This window comes from Protopterus annectens, chromosome 8.part0 (genome assembly GCF_019279795.1).
Source record: "Protopterus annectens isolate FY-2018-M chromosome 8.part0, PAN1.0, whole genome shotgun sequence".
Lineage (NCBI taxonomy): Eukaryota > Metazoa > Chordata > Ceratodontiformes > Protopteridae > Protopterus > Protopterus annectens.
The window spans coordinates 262,541,363-262,566,801 of NC_056741.1; the positions used below are offsets into that span (position 1 = coordinate 262,541,363).

The 25,439-nt window shown below is 38.8% G+C and overlaps 1 pseudogene; it reads left to right on the plus strand.

Annotated features, from left to right (window-relative positions):
• Positions 1–25,439, plus strand: part of LOC122808214 — a 209,645-nt pseudogene that overhangs the window by 10,652 nt on the left and 173,554 nt on the right.

Genomic DNA, 25,439 nt, shown 5'->3' on the forward strand with positions numbered 1-25,439 from the left:
GATTGTTGAGCAGTAGCAATGTTTATCTTTAAGGGTATATACCATTTATTCCATGTTTGTGTGACAAGGGAGTTAGTGTACATATAAATTAGGATGCAAAAATACTGTGCAAGTATGACAGTGTGTTAGTGAGTGTGTACTATGTGTGGCTTGATATTTTCCAGATTAAATGAGTGTGCATGTGGTTAACAGTGTGCAGTATGTGTTACTGTTTGAGGAATGTGTGCTGGCTGTGCTTGCGGCATTTACAGTCGTGACTTCGGTTATTTTTTTATGATTCATACACCAAGCCACAGCCAAAAGCATAGAATAAAAATGATTTATTGTTGAACGGATAAGCGCTTTCACACGGAAATATGTGCTTCATCAGACCATAGAACCAAACTAAAACATCATATACATTTATACTAAAACATCAGTACATCAAATAAAAAAGCAGCCAATGAACAACAGCAAACAATTAGGCAGAACCATTCGGAGGCCCAGTGTAAAAGGAACAGGGTTTCATTCATAGAAAAGAACATAGCATTAAATAAAAAAGAATATAACATTCATTTAAAGATTTCTCTCTTAAATAACAAGGATGATTTATTTCATAGTGATGTGAAGAAATTAAAAGATGAATTCTTGTCCAGAGGGTACAATAGATGTGAGGTTGATGCAGCATTACATGAGAGCCTTAGGGAGAGAAAGGGTAGAGCTCACCCTTTTTATACTGATGATCGAGACCCAGTGGATATTGCCTCTATAGATAAGGGGCTGTTATGAACTAAGGATGTCTCCTTCTCTTTACATTACACTAGTGATGTCAATAACATTTTGCGCATAGTGAGGGACAATTGGCCTATTCTACATCTAGATGCTAGTTTGAAGGAGGTAGTAGGTGGTAGACCGAACTTTGTATTCAAGAATAGAAAAAGCCTTAAAAGGCAGTTATGCTATAAGAGCAGATATAATACTGTTGAAGATAATAGAGCTATGCAAACAGTGACTATGAAGTGCTTGAATTGTAATTTTTGTAACAGTATAGATGTCTCACATAGTTTTGTTCACCTGTGACTAAGTTTGAATACGAGTTCAGAGTACGTGCCAACTGCAGAAGAAGGGCTCTAATTTATGTAGCCAGCTACAGGAAATGCAGCTGTTTCTATATTGGGAAGACGAATAGATCCCTTATGGAGCGTATTAGGGAGCATCTGTATTGTATTAACCGACATGACATACACAATGCACTAGCCAGACATTGTTCTGAGTATGGGTCAGAACATGTCTTTGGATTCAGGGTGGTTGAAATAGTGAGATTGAATTACGAGGTGGGGATTTTAGGAACTATACAGAGGAACGAGAGCTCCATTGGATCCTTCGTCTACAGGCTGAGAAGTTTCCAGGTATTAAGGGAAGGACTTCTATTAAACCTGTTTTGTAGGGACAGGGTGTCTTTAAATGAATGTTATATTCTTTTTTATTTAATGCTATGTTCTTTTCTATGAATGAAACCCTGTTCCTTTTACACTGGGCCTCTGAATGGTTCTGCCTAATTGTTTGCTGTTGTTCATTGGCTGCTTTTCTATTTGATGTACTGATGTTTTAGTATAAATGTATATGATGTTTTAGTTTGGTTCTATGGTCTGATGAAGCATGTATTTCCGTGTGAAAGCGCTTACCCATTCAACAACAAATCGTTTTTATTCTATGTTTTTGGCTGTGGCGTGGTGTTATGTATCTTTGTTTTGGATTACTTATCTGTGGATATACACCACTTGTCTTTGGAAGAGATACACTGAAGGCGGCATTATTCTCAATAATCAGCCTAATGAATGTGGGATACAGTGGCATGATCACATCCCTGGACCCGGATGCCATACACTTAATAATAAGCTGTGCAATGAAAAAGCACTTTCTTACAATAGTGGATACATAGTAAAATCAGGGGACAGCTCATTGTTTCATAGGTTCCCTGGCCATTAACAGGATAAGTCTTAAGGCTGTGTTGTAAAGAATTAGGTATTTTTGTGATAGTGTTTCTTTTCTAATTGGCTGCAGATGTAATTTTCTAATATATTTTTATTTCTTTATTTATTTGTTCTTATTTTGATAAATTTTGTTAAATATACTTTACAATGCTTCTTGTAGTTGACTTGTGCAGTCTGTGTTCGCAACTTCTGTGAGCAGTGTGTAAACTTTCTCTTTTTTTGTGAATGGAGCTGAGTTACAGTGGTCAATAATGCTGTGTGGTAATAGGTACTTGAGTATATCATTATAAAAATGTCTGTGTTGTATCTCAGACAAAGTTTTTTTGTCTCATGCACATCTATAGGTCCATTGATAAGACAACAGAATATATAGATATCAGAGGCAGCTCACAGTATTAGGCTGCTGGGCTGCAGTACTTCCAAATGGAAAAAATATATCTGTATCTATATCTGTATCTATATCTATATCTATATCTATATCTATATATGTATCTATATCTATATCTATATCTGTATCTATATCTATATCTGTATCTATATCTATATCTGTATCTGTATCTGTATCTGTATCTATAGCTATATCTATATCCATATCTATATCTTTATCTATATATGTATCTATATCTATATCTGTATCTGTATCTATATCTATATCTGTATCTGTATCTGTATCTATAGCTATATCTATATCTATATTGATATCTATATCTATATCTATATCCAATCTATATCTGTATCTGTATCTGTATATTTATATATATATCTATATTGGTGTTATTGTGTTTGTTTTGACTTCTTTTTCATAAATAGTTGAGGGTTTTGGAAATCCAGATGTTGGTAGAATTAACTCCACCCATAAGTTCATAGGTGTATATTAGGCTAATGACCAATGGGGCTTTTATAAGCCTAGTCAAGCATCTTAATTGTATCCTGCAAGATTATGTGCCTTTACAGGTTATTTTAAGGGGTGTATGCAAGCTAGGGTAAAATGTCAGGCTGCCTCTGTCCATTAGATACATGGGTGGTAGACCTGGGGTGTTTTCTGATTTCCCATCTACTGATCCAGGTTTCTCTTGAATAGGTTTAGGGAAGAGTTCTGCTTCACATGGATAGGAAGCCTGTTCCAGAGGAGGAGAATTCTCTGAGATGCATACGTGTCCCTCCAACGTGCCCTATTTTGGTAGCAAACAAAGTTGAAATTCTTTGATTATTTCTGATGCTATTCATTTTGCAGTTATTCAAAAGGGCCACCAGAGTGGGGTTCAAGGATACCTTGTATGTCAGGCATAGATCTCCTCTCAACAGTCTGTAGGAAACACTATAGAGAAAGAACTTTGAGGCAATCTGCATAGGACAAGCTGTTTATGTCCTGTATTCTTTTTGTGAGGAACCTCTGTGGACATTCTAGCTGTGGCATGTGCCTGGCTAGGAACATACTAAAGGGGACCAAGTACAGTGAATCAATGACTTCTTTGGACCTAGACACCATGCCCTTGCTTATAAGCTGAGCAACATAGAATGATTTCCTTAGACACATGTTGGTCAAAGTCAGGTTACTATCTCCATACATATCCAAATCCCTGACTACTGGTTCTACTCTTAGAGGTGTGTTATTGATAAAGTAATTTCACAGGGAGTCTGACTTCCCAAAGAGTACTATTATGAATTTCTTGGCATTAAGTTTTAAGGTGTGGCTTTGGCACCTGCCATTTGTCTGTGTTAATGCTTCCTGTAGGATGTTACTAGCTTGTATGGATTCAATTACTCCTCTTAGTTTTGCAATCATCTGCAAACTTGGTTACCCAGTGGCCCTTAACATTGGCCTTGATTTCTGAGAGGTAGATGCCAAATAGGAGCATACCCAGTGCAGAGCCCTGAGGGACTCCTCTAGTTACTAGCCTCTTTGTGGAGGTGGTTTCACCTATCCTAACTTTCTGGGTCCGATCGGCAAGACATTTGGCTATCCAGCATGTAACATAGTGGTTTATGCCTATATCTGAGAGTTTGTTTACAATGCCCAAGTTGGGTATTATATTAAATACCTTAGCCAGGTCAAGATAGGCAGTTTGCACTGTTTTGCCTTCATCCATTGCTTTGGGACCTTTTTAAAGAGGTCCACAAGGCTGAGTAGGCATGATCTGCCCTTGATGAAACCAAATTGGTTTGGATCCAGTGTATGAAGATTTTCTTTGTCCTTATTAACCATTCCCATGATAATTCTTTCCATGGCTTTACATACAAGGCTAGTCAGACTTATGAGTTTGTAGTTCCTGGGGTCCATGACACACCCTTGTACAGAGCAATGACCACTGCAGTTCTCCATTCATGTGGCGCAAAGATTGCCTGGAGGCTATGGTTAAACAATGACTCCAGTGGTACTGATAGGTCATGTTTCAGGCTATTTAGAAGGCATCCTGGGGATATTATCAGGGCTCATTGATAGAGGTTTTTTTGGCCTTAGAGAGCACATCTAGGACCTGCTCTCTAGTGATAGTTGAGGATTTTTTGATAGTATTTCCGGGGGGGGGGCATCCAGTAGAGAGAGGGGTTTTGAAGTGGAGCTAAATGTGCCAGCCAGCAGATTTGCTATATCTTCTGGCTCTGTGTAGGTGGCTTCATTTACAATTAGTTCTGCACACTGCTGTGTGTTGCCATTGAGGTATTGGACATAGTTAAAGAAAGTCTTGCAGTTATCCTTTGCATGGGAGGCTATATTTACCTCAAATTTGGCTTTCATAGACTTATTTTGCCCTCTTATTTGTTTGCTTAGCATGATGAGAGTGTTTTCATCGTGTTGGGCGTAGCATGTCTTAATCGTGGCAATGACATTTTTTTCTTTTGTTGTACAACCTGTTTATCTTTAGATTCTGCCAGGGTGGTTTGTTTTTTGAGTTATTTCAGGGTGTGTTTCTGGTAGGCACAGCAGTTTATATGCATTTATTGTCATGATTGTATAGGGTTTCTGTGAATAATTCCACTTAGGCAGCTGTGTTCTCAACGTTTGGGGGACTTGACATTTTCAGAAGTTATCACTTAATAGTAGGAAGTTTGTCTTAGAATAGTTCCTAAATATCACAGGATTAGCTGGGGTTACATAATTAATTTTTATTATGAAGGAGATACCTTTGTGTTCTGACCTTACCAGAGTGGAAACTGCATGCAGGAGTGTGCAGCATACTCCCATGCTTGTGAGTACCAGATTGAGTATGTTTACACTCCTAGTGGCATATGGACTATCTGGTTCAAGGTTTTTGTATTTACAGGCTCACTATCTCTGGGCCTGTATGTTTGGAGTCATGTAGTCATCCCAATTTGTAGTGGGGTAGTTGAAGTCACCCATGAATATAGTATTGGATTAAGTGATGAAGGTCTCCAGTAAGTCTAAGTATGAGTTATGGGTTTCTTTGCTCACAGAGGGTGACTTTTAGTTTGCAAGGATATAGTATGAGACTTTGCCTTTGGAAATCTGGTCAGGGAGAAACTTTAGTGTGTCATCCTGTTTGACTAGTCTTGAGGTGAGTTTGTTGTTGATATAGATTAAAACATCTTCACCTTTGGTCTCTAACTGTGCAGTAGCTGACCTGAATGTGTGGAAGGCATTGTAGCCCTGTACTACTGAGGTGCTCTGAATGGCTTAAGCCATATTTCAATAACTACACAGATGTCCACATTCTCTAGGGTGGGGAAAGCCTGAAGGGAGTAGAGTTTCTTGTTTAGGCTCCTGAGTAGTAACACCTTTAGATTCCATGAGGTGGGGTTGGTTTTGTTATGTCAGAAGGTTTATCAATTTAGCATTGTCTAAAAAGGCACTATGGAAGAGGATAATGTTTTGGCCAATATTCAAAAGCCTAAGAGGGGGCAGGTACAGACCATCCTTAACAAAGCAATGTGGTCTGTTGACCACATTCTTCCATGCTAACTAATATTGTACCCATTGAAATGACAGTAGAAACTAATCAAATTACTGAAGTCAATTATCTTTTGTTCATATTGTGCTGTCATCCCTGGTGAAGATAAAATGCTGCTCAATGCTGGGTACATACCAGTCTAAGAGCTCCATAATATCTCTCTTTATATAGTCCAGGGAGGTATGTATAGGTTGGTACTAGGCTATCAGCCCTAGGGCCTATACAAGCCTAGCCATAACAATTCCCTGGCTATTTCTTCCCACTGTCACTTACACCCACATGGTCTATGAATGACTCATACTGGTACTGGTGGTCTAATGACTTTAGTGCATGGATGATTTGCCAGATTCTGGCTCCTGATAGACAACAGAACATGATATCTCCTTATTCAGCGTGGTGAGCAGGACATCTGTGTGCCTCACAAAGGAGTCTCCTACGATAAAAATATTTGTTAGTGTGTTGGCTTGCCTTATGGGCTTTGTAGTGGAGGCTCCAAGGGGTGTGAGCTGTATGTGTTGGGTTGGGTGTTTTGGTGGAGTGCTTCTGGTGTTGCTGAGGATTCTTTTTGTAGGAGGAATGTCTAGGAGGTCTTTGGTGTTTAGGAATATTGCTTTTAAGTGCCTTAACAAATGTTGATCTATGTGTTGGCTCAGTGCTATGTGTGATGGGAGCAATGTTTACATTACTCAGAACCTGATTGTTATTTTGAGTGCTTTTGTATGTGAGTCTTACCTTCAGTGACATTGTGTAATTAGCCTCTCTCATATTGTATCCATTTTTCTAAGTATTAATTGGCTGTCAGTGAACCTGATACAATTCCTACACTGTTTTAGGATGCCAATAGCTACCAAGCTGGTGGCAGAGAAATTGGGAAAATGCCCATTCATGGTGTCAGGTCTTTTTTAGGTGAACTACAGCAGGCTAACTTAAGCACTGTAAGGGTAGAAATTACAACTAGGCTATGGATCACTAAATTTAGGCAGCAGTGCTCCTCATCCCGCAAACAAGTTGCTGTTTGCACATCTGAGTACTGGGTAAGGTTACAAGGGAAGTATTTGAGTCTATAAACTCCACTGTGCGATAAGCAGTGGAATTTATAGACTCAAAGAAAAGCAAGTAAACCAACTAAAAAGTCCTCTGACCAACAACGTGATCTTTACTTTAAGTCTCCCTATGTATTTGCCAACTCTGACCAAGCTACCTTTCTACTTTCACTAGAATTGAAGTACCAGTCTTCTTAATGTAAAACACACTTTAGCTAGCCAAAAGTGAAAGGTACCAGAAACAAATCAAACAAAAAGCTACAACAAATAATTACAATGAGATTCTAACAGACAAGCCGTAAAATGAGGAACACATGCTTTAAGGTGGTTTCAAAGAACACTAGCAGCAGCTAGACCAAGGAAAAGTAAATACATTTTACTGTGATGAAATGCAGAAAAATGCAATGAAATAATTTGAAAACACAGCACCCGTCTTCAAAAATAGCTTAGACAAGTGCAATATTTCAATTTAAAACACTTATCTTGGATGGCATGTTGTTGCTGCACATGTTCTGATTTCTCTAAAATAATAATAATAAAAAAGAGAGAGAGAAAGAGTAAGGTGATTATTTCTTATTACAGATCTTCCTGCCATTTTTGGAAACAAAATGGCATGTGAATAGTGACTGTCTGCACTATTAGTGAAAGCAGTTATCAGCTGTTTTCCATTGCCTCAGATTGCCTCAGGTGACTGGTGCCTGAGAAGTAATTCAAACAAATGTAAAAAGAAGATTTAAGGATCAAGGTACAAGTATGTTTTTTTTATTAAATCCTTTTTAAGTTAATTATACTCTGCTGAATTCTGTCTTCACCTGACTGACATGTAGTTTGTTCTGGACTGTTTGGTAATGCCACTGCCAGCTAGCCTACAGTATGACTGTGTGCATTTATTTCTTTTATATATATATATATATATATATATATATATATATATATATATATATATATATATATATACAGTGTGTGTGTGTGTGTGTGTGTGTGTTGGGAGTTGCAGTGGGTGCATTATTTTAGCCATTATTTATTTAATCACAGTCAGACACCAGAGGAATCCATCAAAAACTGACTGGCTATAATTCATGGGCATAGCTGTCTGTGCAGGTCTGTATATGTGTGTGTGTGTGTGTGTGTGTGTGTGTGTGTGTGTGTGTGTGTGTGTGTGTGTGTGTGTGTGTGTGTGTGTGTGTGTGTGTGTGTGTGTGTGTGTGTGTGTGTGTGTGAGCATGCATACGGAGGGTTGCACTATATGTATCTAATAGTAGAGACCCAAAATGTATTACAGTGGCCATTATTTGTACATTTGTTCATTCATTTGATCACAATAAAACATCCAAGGTATCCAGAGTCAATAAAGTGGTAGGCAGGTCTATATGTTTGAGTTAGTTGCATTTGGTTGCACTGTATGCATCTAACAGCAATGGCAGAAATACAGTAAATTAACCATTATTTATGTATTTATTTGATCACAGTTAGATATCTGAGGTATACACAAGTATTAAATTGGTGCACCTCTGTATTACTTGTTTTATTTGAGATGGTACTCCTGGTAACTGTCTACATTATATCTCTTGCTCTTTATTTAGACTTTACTATTTCTAGATATGATTCATTAATCATTTTAAGTATTTGTTTTCTCATTTTATTGGGAATTACTATTTTGTTATCTTTCCATACGTGTGTTTTTTTTTTTTTTTTTTTGTGGCCATCACTGGATCAGAAGTTTAAAAAAAAACTCTAAAATGCATCAGAGAGCAGCTAAAACCCCATAAGGGTCAGATTTTTCTCCCAGCAACTGCCACATCATTGGAATAGACTGCCAATTCATGTGAAACACAATATTTCTATGACACTGTTCAAAAGGAACCTGGATAAGTGGACTGGGCACCATAAATTTTTACTGGGATGGCGGCCACAATTAGAAGATTTCACTGAACCAAAGCCACCACCCTAAACATCCTAGACCTTTTAAACACTATTTAGATTATAATAGAAAAACACGGAATAATCTACCGGGTAAACGCTCCGTTGCTCACGAACAAAATAAAATATATCAGGTATAAGAACAACAAAGGAGCGACCAAGGCAACAAAAGTTACTGAATCCTTTACCATAAAAACGTTTTATTGTTGACAACAAAATCGTGGTTAAAGTTAAAGGATTCAGTAACTTTTGTTGCCTTGGTTGCTCCTTTGTTGTTCTTATACCTGAACTATTTAGATTATGATGTAGTATTAGAAGAAAAGGAACTTAAGTGGCAACTTAGGTTAAATGCAACAGTGCAACCAGGTATAAATGACTCTGTTTCTTTAAGGGGCATTTTGAAACAGAAAAATGAGAATATTAAGTAATATACTAAAGCAAAGAGAAACAGCAGTGAAGAGGTTCTGAATCTGCTTTCTCCCAACAAGTCAAAATACAAAAACAGATAGATAGCCGGAAAACACAAAGGCAACGCTGGTCAAACAATCACTGAAACAATTTATTCTCAAGTAAAACTTTTGCTGCAAGGCTTCTTCAGGCGCATACAATTCAGAGTAAAACAATGCAGTATTTAAATACTAAACTAAAATCACATGACATTAATTGAACTTTTTCATTTAAAAGTTTAAGTAGAGGCTTTAAAGTAAAAGTCCCATTTAACCCTGGTGGTAGATGAGTTCTCATTCTAAGAATCCATTTCATTTCTTCATTTTCGGTCAATAATTTAGTGTCTCCCCCATGTAAGGGTAAACAGACTACTTTCAAAATCATAAATTTAAACCTATGATTTTCCCCTTTTTCTGAAATATGTTTGTACAGGGTATTAGTAATAATTTTATGTTTTATGTCACTCATATGATCAGCTATCCTGTCCTTAAGTCTCCTATTAGTCATGCCCAAGTAGTACCCTTCACATTACTCACATTTAGCCAGATAAATAACATTATTTGTATTACAATTCTCATAGGCATGTAATAAAAATTATTTTCCTGTTACAGGATGATTAATAGCTTTATCTTCATATACATACTGACAATAGGCACAGTCATTACACCTAAATGTACCTTGCTTGCTACTTAAGATATTAGAAAAATATTTAGGTTGTTCTTTATAACAAAATTTCTGTTTACGTGTCCAGTTACATTTATAACCAAAGGTGGGTTTTTCACAGGCAATTTGTTTCAGCTCAGGTATATCTTGTAAAATAGGCCAATGCTGGCATATTATCTCCTTCACTATTGTAGTATATTTATTATATGTAAGCATGGATATAATACCATTGCTAGTTTTATTCACCTTACCATTTGATTCATGATTTTCACTAAAAAGCGGTCAAGCATAGTTTAAATGCTGCTGTTTAACAGAATCACTTGCTACCACAATTTCTTGTTTAAAATAGCCCCGCTCAATAAAATCTTTATTCATGTCCTCTAATTGCTTAGACATATTCACATCTGAGGTATTCATCTTAGCTACTCTTTGCATCTGGTTCTTAACAGTATTTCCAAAAACAAATGGTGAGTGCATGCTATTTCAGTATAAGTAATTGTTCCTTTTAACAGTTTTCTTATATAGTTCAGTCTGAATAATGCCTCTATAATTTTTCGTAGTAATATGTCTAGAAATGTAATGTTGCTAGAAGAAATTTCATGTTTTAAATCTCAAATAGGGGTAGTGGTATTTGTATATTCAAGGAAATCATAAAAAAATCATTACATCCCCTTTCCATATGACAGATCTACCCACAGCTTTTAGCCTTCAAAATGAATCGACCCATCCAGATAATGTGAATATAATCTTAAGCTTTTCTAATGCTGCACTTATCTTTTTCTTCTTTCGGCTTTTCCCAGTTAAGTCTGCTCATGATTGGCAGTGGAGTTTTACGGTGTTGGCACACACACACACACACACACACACACACACACACACACACACACACACGCACACGCACACGCACACATGCACACACGCACTCACACACACACACACACACACACATACACTCATGCCTAGAGCCAATTTAGAGTGTCCAATCCATCTACAGCATGTCTTTGGGATGTGAGGGGAAACCGGAGAAACCGGAGGAAACCCACACGACCACAGGGAGGACATGCAGACTCTGCACAGTAGGCAGCCCAGCTGAGAATTGAATCGGAGAACCTCTTACTGTGAGGCGACAACGCTAACCACTGAACCACCGTGGCCGCCCATTAATGCTTCACTTATCTGTGCTATCATTATCTGCATTCTCTTTATCTTTGCAACCTGCAGCAACATTTTGGTCCTCATCATTGTTGTGAAGAACTGGGAGAAGTCTCAGGTGTTCTCACCTTGAGCCTCACACTGGTTGACCTTATGGTGACCTTTATTGTGATGCCTCGATGCAGTATGGAATCTAACCATTCAGTGGTACACAGGAAATACACTTTTTAAACTATTCAGTTTCTGGGAACTATTTGCCATGTACTCATCTGTCTTCATCCTTGTAGTTATCTGCCTAGATTGGCATGTGTCTGTGTTGTATTCTCTCCACTTCACCGAAATTCATCACAAAAACAAAACAAGGCTGTTGCTGGCCTGGATCATCAGTTTTATTCTGGCCACACCACAGGTAATATTGATGCATCTAGAAAAACTAGTGGCTGTGCTGGGGTCAAGTCACTGGGATCCTGAGAAGGAAGCAGTTAGGGTGTCAATGATTTGCTGAACTGAATTTCCCTGCACGAGTCCTATTTGTGTTTTACCCATCAGTCTTCGTGTCCCTGTTATCAGGAGTCACTTTATTTTACTATAGAATGATTCCTCATTATATATTAACATTTGAAAGCAGATTTTCATGGTAGTGTAGGTAACCCATTTTCATATAATTATGAAAAGGCGATTAATAAATCACTATGTTGTTACTGGCTTTCTAATCCAAACAAGGTGATGATATATCACACAATGTAACTTAAGTCAGAAAATATAACAGTTTGCTAACTGTATTACTGGTATCAGCATGTTCAACAGATGCTAAGGTTGCATATTTACTGTTTATCAAGACATCACCCCATTTAATGTTATTTGTTTATTTATTATTTATTAACATTTGTTTACTGGGAGCATCCAACTGAACAGGACATTTTTCAGTGGAGGCCCGGGGAGAAAAGCTCCACAGTTGACAAATCTTACAGGATGCCATAAAATGCAGTACAATACAATTCAAATCAAAACAGAAAATGTTAAATGTTATACTTAAATCTGAATCTAGAAATTAATATTGCTGATATCATTAGCCTTTGAAGTACAAGACTGAAGCGCTTACTTTTAGCTTTAGAATAACTGTTTTTTTTATTATTTTCTTATTTGGTAAAAGGAACAGATGGCATTTAGTAGAAACAGTGCAACTGGTGAGACAATTTGCTTTTTGATATATGGCATGAAAGCTGATGTCATAACTTGGCATTGAGGTAATGCAGCTAAGTATTTGGTATTTCAGTTAAAAAGGCAACTTGCTGCAAAAAAGTCAGAGTAATAATTATGAGACAAGCAGTTGCTCATAACAAATATTTGGCTGCAAATTGTGCAGCTTTTGAACTGTGATATAATGAAATGGGACAACTGAAGATGGAAAAGTGATACAAGTGAAGATACATATGATGTAGAAGGATTATAGTGGGAGGAGATGACCTATAAACAGAAACTGGAGGCTGCAATGCTCTGTAGCTAACAGATGCTAAGGTTGTATGTGATGCCCACCACTGCTATCAATATGTGATGGCCACCAATATGTGACGTCCCCACGCTGGGCCAGTAATGAAGGAGCCTGAATCCTCACCACTGACACTGGAGAGGGATGTGCACTTGGAATACAAATGGATGCACTCAGCATTTCCAGATGCAGACCTCTCTGCATCAAGTACAATTTCCCTTAAGGGCGCACAGGGAACACACTTAGCCTGGGGTTTGGATGTCTCTATATCTGTCTCCCTCCAGGTCCCCAATAAGACTCCCCACTGGTACAGCTCTAGAGTTAGGTCCTCAGCCAAGTGTCCAAGCCAAGCCAAGTCCTCCAGCACCCCATCTGTGAACTCAATAACTCAGTGCTTTGTGTCCCGCCCTAAGTAGCTGACACACATACTCTGTGAGATTTGATTTTACACACACACACACACACACACACACACACACACACACACACACACACACACACACACACACACCTGGGAGAGGCTGGTACAGATTTACCTGTTGTGCCCCCTTCTGCCCAGAGTATAAGGTAGTTATTACTGCTAGCAGACACTCCACAATCAGCTACTCTAATGCCCTTAACAACAGGTGTCCAGTTAGACTGTGTAATATTAATACAAATGATAGTAGACAGCTAGGCCTTTTGGAGTGACCCCAAATAAATATAAGTACTCTCAAAGGTTAGATACTTTCTACGTGGACCAGCCACAATAAACGTTGTAAATATATTTAATAATAAATAAAAGAACATCAAAATATTGAATATATATATTTACAGTAAACCACAGTGTTCAGATCACAGGAAATATTGAAAAGAAGACTGATGGACAGAACAATATCTAAACTAAGCTTCACTATATTCCTGACTAATCTAAAATAATTACTGTTCCATAGTTAAGTTACCTACTGCCACAAGGCAAGATGCTGTGGATGAGGGTCTTTATAGTCAGGTTTCCCAAAACAGAATACTCAGTACTCTGAGATTTCTCATTATAATATCTAAAATATAATTTCCAGGAGGGCTGGCAGAATAACCACATCTGGTCACCTGACTCTAGGTTCTCACAGTATTCCCCTTTCAACCTGAGGCAGGAATTTAGCATAGGCAGCTACAGCACACAACTAAATGTTAATGGCAGTGCCTGGGGCTTCCCCTCTTTTTTCTCTGTGGAGAATTGCATACTTTAATACATTGACTCCCCCCCCCCTCCAGGTTGAACATCTTCATTCCATGCTCACTAGAAGAGCTGTGATCCCTGGACAGACCTTCTGCAGTGGTCTGTAGTTGGTTGAGCCAGACCAGCATCTCACATAAATTGAAATGGTTGCAATGAGTGTGCCAACCTACATAATTTTGTGTACCCATTTTTTTGCCTATTGAACTGTATCAGGGGGTATGATTTGCAGATAATATAAAGTCTCAACCAAAGAGGTTGTACTTTAATGATTGCCAAGTAATCCCTTTCAGTAGTGGAATACTTTTTTTCTGCTCTACTGAACTTATGACTCAGAAAACTTCCCTACCAAAGGTATGTGACAGTAATCTGTCTCTAATTTCCATTTTATTTGTTAACCAGACTAGGCCAACTCAGATTAATAATAATAAGGTCATTTTCAGCAGCTGCCCTGGGTGGAAATCTCCAAACAAAGCAATAAATCTGCAGGTAAGAATATGGGTCAGTGTTATAGTGATGTATTCGTGTAAGCAAACAAAGATAGTTGAAACATAACATGATGCTGTAGCAAATTTATATTTAAGAATAAAGCTTATTATTATTTACATATAATACGGCTGGGTAGTATAGGTTATAGAGAAGGAAAAGAATAGCAATAACTACGGAAAAAGGAAATGAAAGAGAGAAAATCGATTATGGAAGAGTAAAGCAAAATAATTTAAATATGAAAAATAAAAGAAAAGTTATATAACAAAAGAAGAGTTCATAGCATATCCTAAAGTAGTGTGTATGTTTGATTGTATAGGGAAATCATGTTGAAAGAAATAGTTTGATATTATGTGCAGTGTTGTATACAGAGGCAATTAACTATTGCGTGCAAAATAGTTTTTAAACACTGATGTAAATGCTTGTGCATTGTGTTCTGATTTAATATTAGATACCAAATTCCATAATTTGGCTACAGAGACTGAGTGTAAAGAACCTCCAGCATAACCGAATTATTTATTTGTATACAAGGGATATTTTCTGTAGGGAATGTAAGGGTCTAGGTGGGTGATAGAGTTGAACAAGTGCCTATATTACACATTAAGGAACATCTTCTCTTTTTCACATCTGTAAGAGGGCATGCTACTGATTCAAAATGGGGTACAATTTTTAATTACTATCCAATTAACCTAAAAAATGATCTCACTTGCTTTGTGGTACCAGGAATAGTCCAGTTGGTCACAGCTTCATGTTTCCTTTCTGGGGCTTAACCATTCCCCTACCTATAATATAACCTACATATTTTACAGCTACCTTGCTCTTGGAGGCATTGGTAGTTAGTGTGGCTTAACACAGACAGTCTGCTGCAGACTATAACTTAGCTAGATGGGTACCCCAGTTCTCTTAAGTGTATACTACATCATCTAGGTAAGCAGTAGATTTGACATGGGGTTTTAGGTCTGTCTCCATTACTTTAATATGTTCACAGGAGTACCATAAGTTCTATTCTCCAACATTTAGGCCAAAAGCTGTCTAATATACTGATTCCAAAACATTGGAATCATAAACTTTATAAACCATCCATGCATCACACTTAAATTTAAATAATAAAACACTATCAGAATCTCTTATTTTATTGGGGGATGCTGTTCCATATCCTGAGAATACTATTGATTAATTAACATAAATCTTAAAGTTATTCTGTATAAAGAAAATTTCAAATTAGAGTATTTATGAGAAAGATCATCTGTATTTAGCTCTAAAATTCAACATAGTTTGTTTCATCTCATTTTTTATGCATTATAAGCTAGGATGGCCTTCATTCTAAAATATCTGTAATGTAAAATATACAAGTATAGCATTTTGCACCTGTCTTTATAATTTAAATCTTTAATAGATGGAATACACTAAGTGAGTCTCCTCTGAACTTGCCCCAATTTGTTCCTGTTTTATATATATATATATATATATATATATATATATACACACACACACACACACACACACACACACACACACGCACGCACGCACGCACACACACACACACACACACACACACACACACACACACAAATAAAATGATTGTAGTCTGACAAATGCCTAATATATGTTTTGTATAACGATGTAGTGATATAGTCTTTAATATGCAACCCATTTGTCCCACAGCTTTATTCTTAATAGCACTCAGATGTTGATCAAATGTTAATTTATTAGTAATAACAACCCCTAGATCTGAGATCTCATCAGTGTCTCTACGTACGTAACCTAAAGGGTAGGACCCAATCATGTGTAGAACTAGTGGCCAACGGTATCACACACACTGACCCCACAGAGATAGCAAACTTGCTAGTGGATAGGTTTGGTGAAAATGTCACTCCCTTATCCCCTCTTAACTTACAACAAACCTTCCCCCAAACCCCCCCACCATCATACATATCTGAAGAGCAGGTCCTCCAAGCATTGTCCAAGGCAAAACGCAGCCTCTGTGGGACCAGATGACATTCCAGGCTGTCTTCTAAACAGGCTAAAACATAAACTAGCATCACCACTAAGTACCCTTTTCAATTATAGCCTAACCACAGGCTTTGTTCCTGTGGATTGGAGAACAGCAACAGTTATTCCCTTCCACAAAGGTGGCATAGTAACAGACCCATGGAATTACAGACCCATTATCCTGACAAGTCTCATCTGTAAGGCCATGGAATGTATCATTATGGACCTCATAAATAAAGACATAGGTGGCTGCTAAACACTGGATTCTACCCAATTCGGCTTCATGAAGGGCAGATCCTGCCTGTTAAATCTGGTGGATTTCTTTGAAAATGTGACCAGGGCCACTGACAAGGGAAAATCTGTGCACACAACATACCATGAATTGGCAAAGGCCTTTGACACTATCCCACATTCAGGCATTACTGATAAACTTAGCAAACTGAATATAATCCCCTTCATCAGTGAAGCAAGTGAGAGTATGGTCGGAGAGAGCAGTCTCAACACTACAAGACTGTTTTGAGAGTCTGGACTGGAACATCTTCAAGGAAGCAGCCACAGTAAACCAACATTTCAAGCTGGAGGAGTACACTGACTCAGTGATGAGTTACATCTCAAAATGTGTTGATGATGCGACAGTCACCAAGCGCATCATCACAAGAGCCAACCAGAAACCCTGTCTAACAGGTGAAGTGTACGAGCTCCTGAAAGCAAGGAATGTGGCATTCAAGTCTGGTGATAAAGAGGCTCTCAGACTGGCCAGATCTCAATTAAACAAAGGGGTGAGAGAGGCAAAATGCAAACATGGTCAAAAGATCATGAGCCACTTCTCCAAACAAAAGGACCCTAGGCACCTGTGGCAGGGCATCCAGTCTAGAACAGATTACAGGTCCCCCATCTTCACAGTGTGATGATGATATGAAATCCCTAAGGACCTCGGGCGCCTGTGGCAGGGCATCCAGTCTATAACAGATTTCAGGTCCCTGTCTTCATAGTGTGATGATGATATGGAATCCCTAAAGACCCTGGGTACCTGTGGCAGGGTATCCTGTCTATATCAGATTACAGGTCCCTGTCTTCACAGTGTGATGATGATATGGAATCCCTAAGGATCCCGGGTGCCTGTGGCAGGGCATCCAGTCTATAACAGATTTCAGGTCCCTGTCTTCATAGTGTGATGATGATATGGAATCCCTAAGGACCCTGGGTGCCTGTGGCAGGGTATCCAGTCTATATCAGATTACAGGTCCCTGTCTTCACAGTGTGATGATGATATGGAATTCCTAAACAAGTTCAACATCTACTTCAGTAGGTTTGAGGAAGGGAACAAGATAGCAGCAGAGAAAATCACCAACAACCAGAGCAAGGAAGAGCTCAGCCTCAACCCTGCTGATGTTAGAAGGACCCTATGAAGAGCTAACCCCAGGAAAGTAGCCGGACCTAATAACATTCTTGGAAGAATGCCCAGAAACTGTGCAGACCAACTAACAAATGTACTCACAGACATCTTCAACAACTCACTGAGTCAAGCTATTGTGCCCAAACGTTTCAAGTACACAAACATTGTACCACTGCCAAAGAAGTCACCATCTGCTAGCCTAAATGACTATCATCCTGTAGCTCTCACCTCCACTGTGATGAAATGCTTAGAGAGACTGGTCAAAGATGTAATAACATCTAAACTACCTGCAGACTTCGATCCAATCCAGTTTGCATACAGACCCAATCACTCCACAGGAGATGCTATTTCTTTGACACTCCACTTATCGCTGGACCACCTGGAGAACAAGATTAGCTATGTGTGGCTTCTTTCATGAACTTCAGCTCACCTTTCAGTACAGTCATCCTGCAAAATCTGATCAGAAAGCTGGTTCAACTGGGCATCAACATTCCACTATAGAACTGGATTCTGGACTTTCTTATAGCTAGACTCCAAAAAGTGTGCATAGGCAAGAATACACCAGAGAGCATCACCCTGAACACAGGAGCCTACAAGGATGTGTCCTAAGCCCCCTGCTTTTCACCATACTAACCCGTGACTGTACTGCCAAGCACAGCTCAAACCATATCATCAAATTTGCAGATGATATGACAGTTGTGGGCCTCATCAGGAATGACAACAAGACAGCCTGCAGAGAGGAGGTGAATCAGTTCATAAGTTGGTGTTATAGCAATAGTCTTACACTAAATGTCAACAAGACCAAAGAAATAATTGTGGACTACAGGAAGGGCAACAGAGAGCACTCTTCACTCATAATCAATGAAGAAACAATTGAGAGAGTAAACAGCACAAAATTTCTAGGGGCGCACATTGCAGAAGACTTGATGTGGTCAGTCAACACAAACACCATCATTAAGAAGGCACAGCAATGGCTTCACTTCTTGTGAAGGTTGAGGAGAGCAAACCTACCATCAATGGCTCTCACAACCTTCTACAGGGGCACCATCAAAAGTATACTGACAAACAGCTTTACAGTATGGCATGGAAGCTGCTCTACTTCCGAGCACTAGTCGCCCCAGAGGATAATGAAAGCAGCTGAGAGGATTATCAGGAACTTCCTCCTGTCCATACAGAGCAAGTAAAATAACCAGGGATAGCACTCATCCTGCTTGCAAGCTGTTCTCACATTTAACATCAGGAAGGCACTTTTGATGCATACGATGCAAAACCACGAGACTCAGAAACAGCTTCTTTCTACTGGCCATCAGGTTACTGAAATCTAGGAACAGTACCCTTCACACTGTACATTAAGGCAGTAATCCAATAATACTGAGAAGTCTCTATAGTGCAATATGTAACAAGGTCTTACCTGCACCCAGACAGCAAAGTCAGCAGTAATCAAACTGAACTGTCTTACTGTGCAATATAAATGTAGGCCTTAAATCAATTACTTAAGTGCAATCTTTCCATTGAAAATAAGCCCTTAGCCTAGTATTGAGTGACAATCTGCTAAATCAGTGTAATAATGCAAGTATCTATTATTGTGTTTGTTGTCTGTGTCTATAGAATTTTGTGTATTACTGTCATGTTAAATGTAGTCTATGTATTGTATGCACAATGAGTCCAAAGAAACATAATTTTGTTTGGTTCGCACTTGTATGAATCGAAGTGACAAAGTTTACTTTGATTTTGACTTTGTAAGATGGGTTGCCAACTGGCTCACAAACCAGATACACACTAACAAAGTGGGTGACTCCACATCAACCAGCAGACCTGTTACCAGTGGGGTGCCACAGGGGTCAGTGCTGGGCCCCCTACTGTTTGGTATATACTTCTCAGAAGTTCAGGTCAAAACTAAGGGGTTGTGGATGACCAAATTTGCAGATGACTGCAACTAGGTGCAATCATTAAATCCCCAAATGATGTCAGAATACTCCAGGAGGGTCACACGCAGACCAATGACTGGTGTATTAGTCACGGTCTCAAACTGAATTCAAAGAAATGCATCATAATTCCCTTTGGCACAAACAATGTCCCCTCACACTATCAAATCAACAACAATATCCTATGTACCCATGAAGTGTCAAGGGACCTGGGATCACATGTTGACTGCAACCTTAACTTCGACCACCATGTGTCTACTGTAGGAAGGAAAGCTTTCTACGAGGCACACTTGATTAGTAAAGGCATCGCATTGAGAGCAAATGAAGTTACATCCCCCCTATACATGGCACTTATCCAGCCCATAATTGACTATAATGCCCCATTTGGTATATACCATACTAAGCACCTACAGCAATTAGAGAGACCTTAGAGGTTTCTAACAAAGAAGATCAAGGGGCTTCAGCATGTACCTTACACAGACTGACTAAAGTCACTGTGACTATACTCTCTGTTGAATAGACTTCTTAGGGGAGACTTGTGCCTGGCCTAGAGAGCAATCCAAGACCCAAACCAAATGAACTTGCTGCACATCTGTAAATCAAATGGGACTAGGGCTACCTGTTCCAAGGACCTAAATATGGCCTGCGACTTAAATAGGACATGCTGGAGGGACAGAATTATCTCCCAGCGACTGCCATATCTTTGGAAAAGACTACCAGTTTATGTGAAACAGAGTACCTTTATGAAACTTTTCAAGAGGAACCTGGACAAGTGGACGGGGCACCATAAATTCTTACTGGGGTTAGAATCCACAACCCTCCTGGACATGGGCTGTCATCATTAAATGCAGTCTTGGATATTGATTAGCATTTCAAAGGTATTACCTTGGGATGAAACGGCTAGGCTTAAAATGACCTCTGGGTCAATAGCCTAGTAATCTCCTGTGATCCTATGATCCTGTAATATTAAATCACCAAATAATAATGGGTGTTTTATCACAGTTTTGCCAAAATATGTCATGACACCTAGTAGTATTAAATAGTTAACCATTATCTTTGGCCTAGTTAGAAATATTTTCCAAATAATTATTTATATATGAGTACTCTTCATTATAGATGGCTACAAAACCTGCTCTACAGACATCAGCAAATTTATTCCTCCAGTAATATTGTTGGTGGGAAATGTAGCCAGTTGGCTGGCAATTTGTGTAACCTAAAATGAAAGACAGTGTACTAGAATTGACCCTCTGATGATGAAAAAATATATTTTTCTTTGGCTGCACACACACAATAGAAGAATTTTCCAGTATCACTTTGTTTGATCTAATGTGGTCATGAATGTTTCCTTCCCCAACCTGTTTGTTCATCAACCCTAGGCCTTGGGTAGCCCTTGAATTTTGAAATGCTTTTCAGCTTCTTGAGGTCATTACAGAGCCTGTTATTCCATCTGGCTTTGGGAATAGCTCTCTGAGGCTGTTCCTTTTGATTTTGACTCCATCACCACCATCTCAGGCAGTTTTGTACTTTCTTTGTAACAGTCTTTTTCTGTGACTCTGGCATTCTGCAAATTTTTAAGTTAACCTTTTCCCCAAGCATAGTCTCAGTATGGTTTTGAATCAGGTTTGTTGTAGCAGGAATCACATATACTTAGCTTCTTAACAGAAACTCATTTACATCTTTTTCCTGTAGCTTAGATAGTGTGTCATCAACCTGCACTGCAGACATGGAAGTTGTTTTCCTTTCTTCACCAGATGTACTAGTCTTTGTAACTAAAGTAGCTCCAGAGGTCTGTGCTGCTTTGCATGGTTTCAAGAAATTAATATGGTGTATTTGTTCTTGTCTTCCCTTACCAGTCTGTTGAACCGTCCGGTTTACATGTCACTTAACCAAAACATTATTTTCTGTGGAGAGGATAAAAATTAACATCTAGTCTCTATCTATAATCAGCCTAACATGTATGGTTGCATAGTTTTCTATTAAACTTTCAAATGGGGATTTCTCTTCTTCCAAAGGTTTTTTTGGGTAATATCTAACAGCAGCGGTAGCATTGTCGCCTCACAGCAAGAGGTTCTCCCGTTCGATTCTCGGCTGGAGCGCCTTCTGTGTGGAGTTTGCATGTCCTCCCCGCGGTCGAGTGGTGTTTGAAAGGCATGCATTTATGGGCGTGTCTTTTTGAAGGTTGGGCATCGGGCTGGCACTTCGGCACCATAAAAATCGACTGCCAATCATCAGCAGACCGGAGTTCCGCTATGGCGACCCCTAACTGGGAAAAGCCTAAAGAAAAACAACATCTAACAGTCATCTAATAGTCTGTGGAGGGTGTCAGTCATGATGACAACTTAAAAGGACTGAACCCCACTGAGGCTTGTGGTACTTCTCAAATGGCATGGTATTTCCTTAGTAATATTCCCCAGGATGCATTTTAATGTTTGGTTAAAATTTTTCATGACTTATTTCTTTGAGGATAGTTCACTGAGGTTTTAATTGCTTGTCCTAAAAGCACTGGCAGAGCTGATGAATTATTTTGGATGGAAGTGGTTTCTAATGGCTGGTGATTATTTTCATAGGTATACTCCGGACAATAATAATACTAACTTCCTAGCTATTTATCTAGCATTAATGTTATGTAGAGTAATAGCTCAGGCTTCTTAGCTGCATAGTCCAAAATAACTAAAATGTATTGAAAACCATTGATGGATTTTACCAAACACTCAGCGATGTCCATAGCAGAGGTGTAGCTGGCTCAACCAGCCTCCTGCCAGTACAATGAAATAGTGCCTCACCCCCTCACCTCTACAAGTGTAGCAAAAATTAATTTCCTGTGGTACCAATCCATGCCCTGCCTCACCTCTCCCAGCTGTTCAAGTGAAGAGCAAAAAAAAATGGACATTCCTTATGGGCACAATAATTAGGCAACCAGCTACATGCCTCCTCCCTCTTGCCCCAGCTCTTCAATAGAACAAGAAAAAAAAAAAAGTCTATGACTGGGTAGCTGAGGCTCTTGAAATGCAGGAGCCAAACAGGTCTTGTCTATGCACCCCGCACCTGAGCCTCTTTCCCTACATTTTTAGTTAAAAACAAATAAAGAACTCTTTTTTTCTTTTAAAATGTAGTGATTGCTTCCTACATTGTAGCAAGCAGTGGCTACAGACAGTTAAACCACACATGGTGTACTACAGCACTCTGGTTTTGCTAAAAAAGAAAAAAAAAAGAAAAGCCAGTATGCATTAAAGACAGAACAAGTTCAGACTAATGTGCCCCCCCAACACTTTGTGCCAGGGCAGTTGCCCCTCTCATCCCACTTCAACTGCTTTACTGGTCCTTAACAATACATTTGAATGTTAGCTCTGTAATGGGCATTGTAATCAAATGATTTGTTTGAAGTCTGGTCTAGAGGTTGTCTTCTGGTATTCAGGGCACCCAACACAGAAATTTTCAAAAACTTTCATTATTTCTGGCCAAGCATTTTTCTGGCCGGTCATGTTGAACTATATGCCAACCTCTTTACTAGTTTTTGGAAAGACTTGTGCACCATCAGTCGGTGCACTACTTCCTTTCTGACTTTACTTGTCTGCCTAATACACCATGTATCTGTCTGCCTTAAAGTAACTGTTATATTTTCATCATATTTTTAAAGAAACATGGTTCTAGGGGTATTGGTCAAAGTTATTTGTCAAAATGGAAATCATGGATTTTTTTATGAAATACTGTTTGGTTGACTTACAAATTGAGAGAATATGTGAGATAAGTGTGTTTGCTATATTTGTGAGCATGTTTTTATTGTATATCTGTTAGTATTTGGATAGTGTATGTGTTTGAAAAACTGTGTTGAGTTGTAAGTATGTGTGTGTTCATTTTAGTGTGTTGTAGGGTGAGTGCATGAAATACTTTTGGTACAAGATCAACAGACAGTGAGGATGGGAAAGATATTCCTTCCCTCCTCCCCACTGTTGTGTGATGCTAGAGTTGGTATATGTAAAGTTGTGGGGGCACACACATGGAGATTGCAGGAAGGCATTGCTGTCCTGCAAAAGTCACCTTTTTTTTACTTTTTTGTTTTTTGACTGTGTGTGATTCATGTAAGTTGTTTTTTTCTGCTAGCTGATATACTTGTTTCTCTGTCTGTCTCTCTCTCTCTCTCTACATATATATATATATATATATATATATATATATATACATACACACACACACACACACACACACGTACACACACAAACACACAAAATCTTCTGTGTGAAACAAGCCAACAGCCAAATAAATACACAAGAAGTAAAAAGATATATGGTTAAAAATCTTTCGTCTTTAATGTAACAGACTTTATCAGAACATCATATCTAACCACAATGTACCAATAAACACCCCTCCCCTTCATCACATGACATACATCACCACAATAATTAACTCATGTCAATTTGCTATGCACATTTATCCATTCACACAAACTAATTCACTAAAATAGCAACAATTCAATAAATTATGATGCACAAACTAAACCCAGAAATAAGAATAAAGATAAAAAAATACTGTGCGAGCGTGGAAACATAAATCACATATACATGCACAGTATATCAGTAAACAAGGAAGAATACAGATGAACACTAAGGTGCCATTGTACACAGATGTTATTTAAGAAAGGTAAGTAATTTCTTTCTTAAATAATATAATTATACAATAACAATAGCCCACTCCTCATAATCAAATCACACCAACTGTGGGTAAATCCTGTGATATCCACACACATTTTGGGAAGCATGCCTGAATGACAGAGCAGCAAAAGCCCAAAACTGTAAGAAATGTTTTGAAATGCACCTAAAGAAGAAGTGATAGGTAAAGTTGGTAGCAGACAGCAGTAAACAGAAAGTAACAAGATTAGCACAGAAATAGAGAGTCTAGTCCAGATACAGATTTGCTGTATCCAAGACTGTAGCTTCTGAGCCCCCCCCCAAGCCTTTCTGTGTTGAGGGAAGCCTTCTAGCTTATCAGTGGGAGTGGTAAGCACTAGGTAGCCTATCTACCACAAGAGGAGTGGTTTCTGGCCCAGAAAGTGTAGTTTATTGGCTGTTTGAGCACTTTTTTTCCATCTCCTTCAACTTTCTGGTTTAAAAGCCCACATTTGCACTTGTTTCCCACCTTTCCCATAACTAGTCTAGTCCAGATACAGTTTTGCTGTATCCAAGACTGTTTGTAAGCTTCTGAGCCCCCCCCCCAAGCCTCTCTGTGTTGGAGGGAAGCATTCTAGCTTGTCAGTGGGAGTGGTAAGCACTAGGCAGCCTATCTACCACAAGAGGAGTGGTTTCTGGCCCAGAAATTCTAGTTTATTGGCCGTTTGGGCAGTCTTTTCCATCTCCTTCAATTTTTTGGTCTTAAAGCCCAGGTTTGCACTTTTCCCGCCTTTCTTGTTACTAGTCTAGTCCAGATACAGATTTGCTGTATCCATGATTGTTTGTAAGCTTCTGAGAGGTGCCAAAGTCTGCTCTTCAATTTTTCCCTTAGATCTGCTAATTCTCTCCTCTCCTCCACTTTTACTAGCTTATTACTCTAGCACATTACCATACCAGACTTCTTGTAGCAATTATTGTAGCACACAAAAGTGTAACCAGCACTAAACATTCTACAAGGAAACAGCTTCAGTAATTATTATAAATGCCCACCCCTCCAGGCATGTCTAAAGTTCAGTTCCCTGTGCTTTCTCCTGTTAACCTTGTGAATTTGGGCATCCTGAGGCAATGTAGCAACTGACTCATGTACACCAATCTACCCTCTCTTCTTACCTCCCAAAACTCAGACTTGCGAGAGATGCACTTATATATCCAAATTGGAAGCCACGCA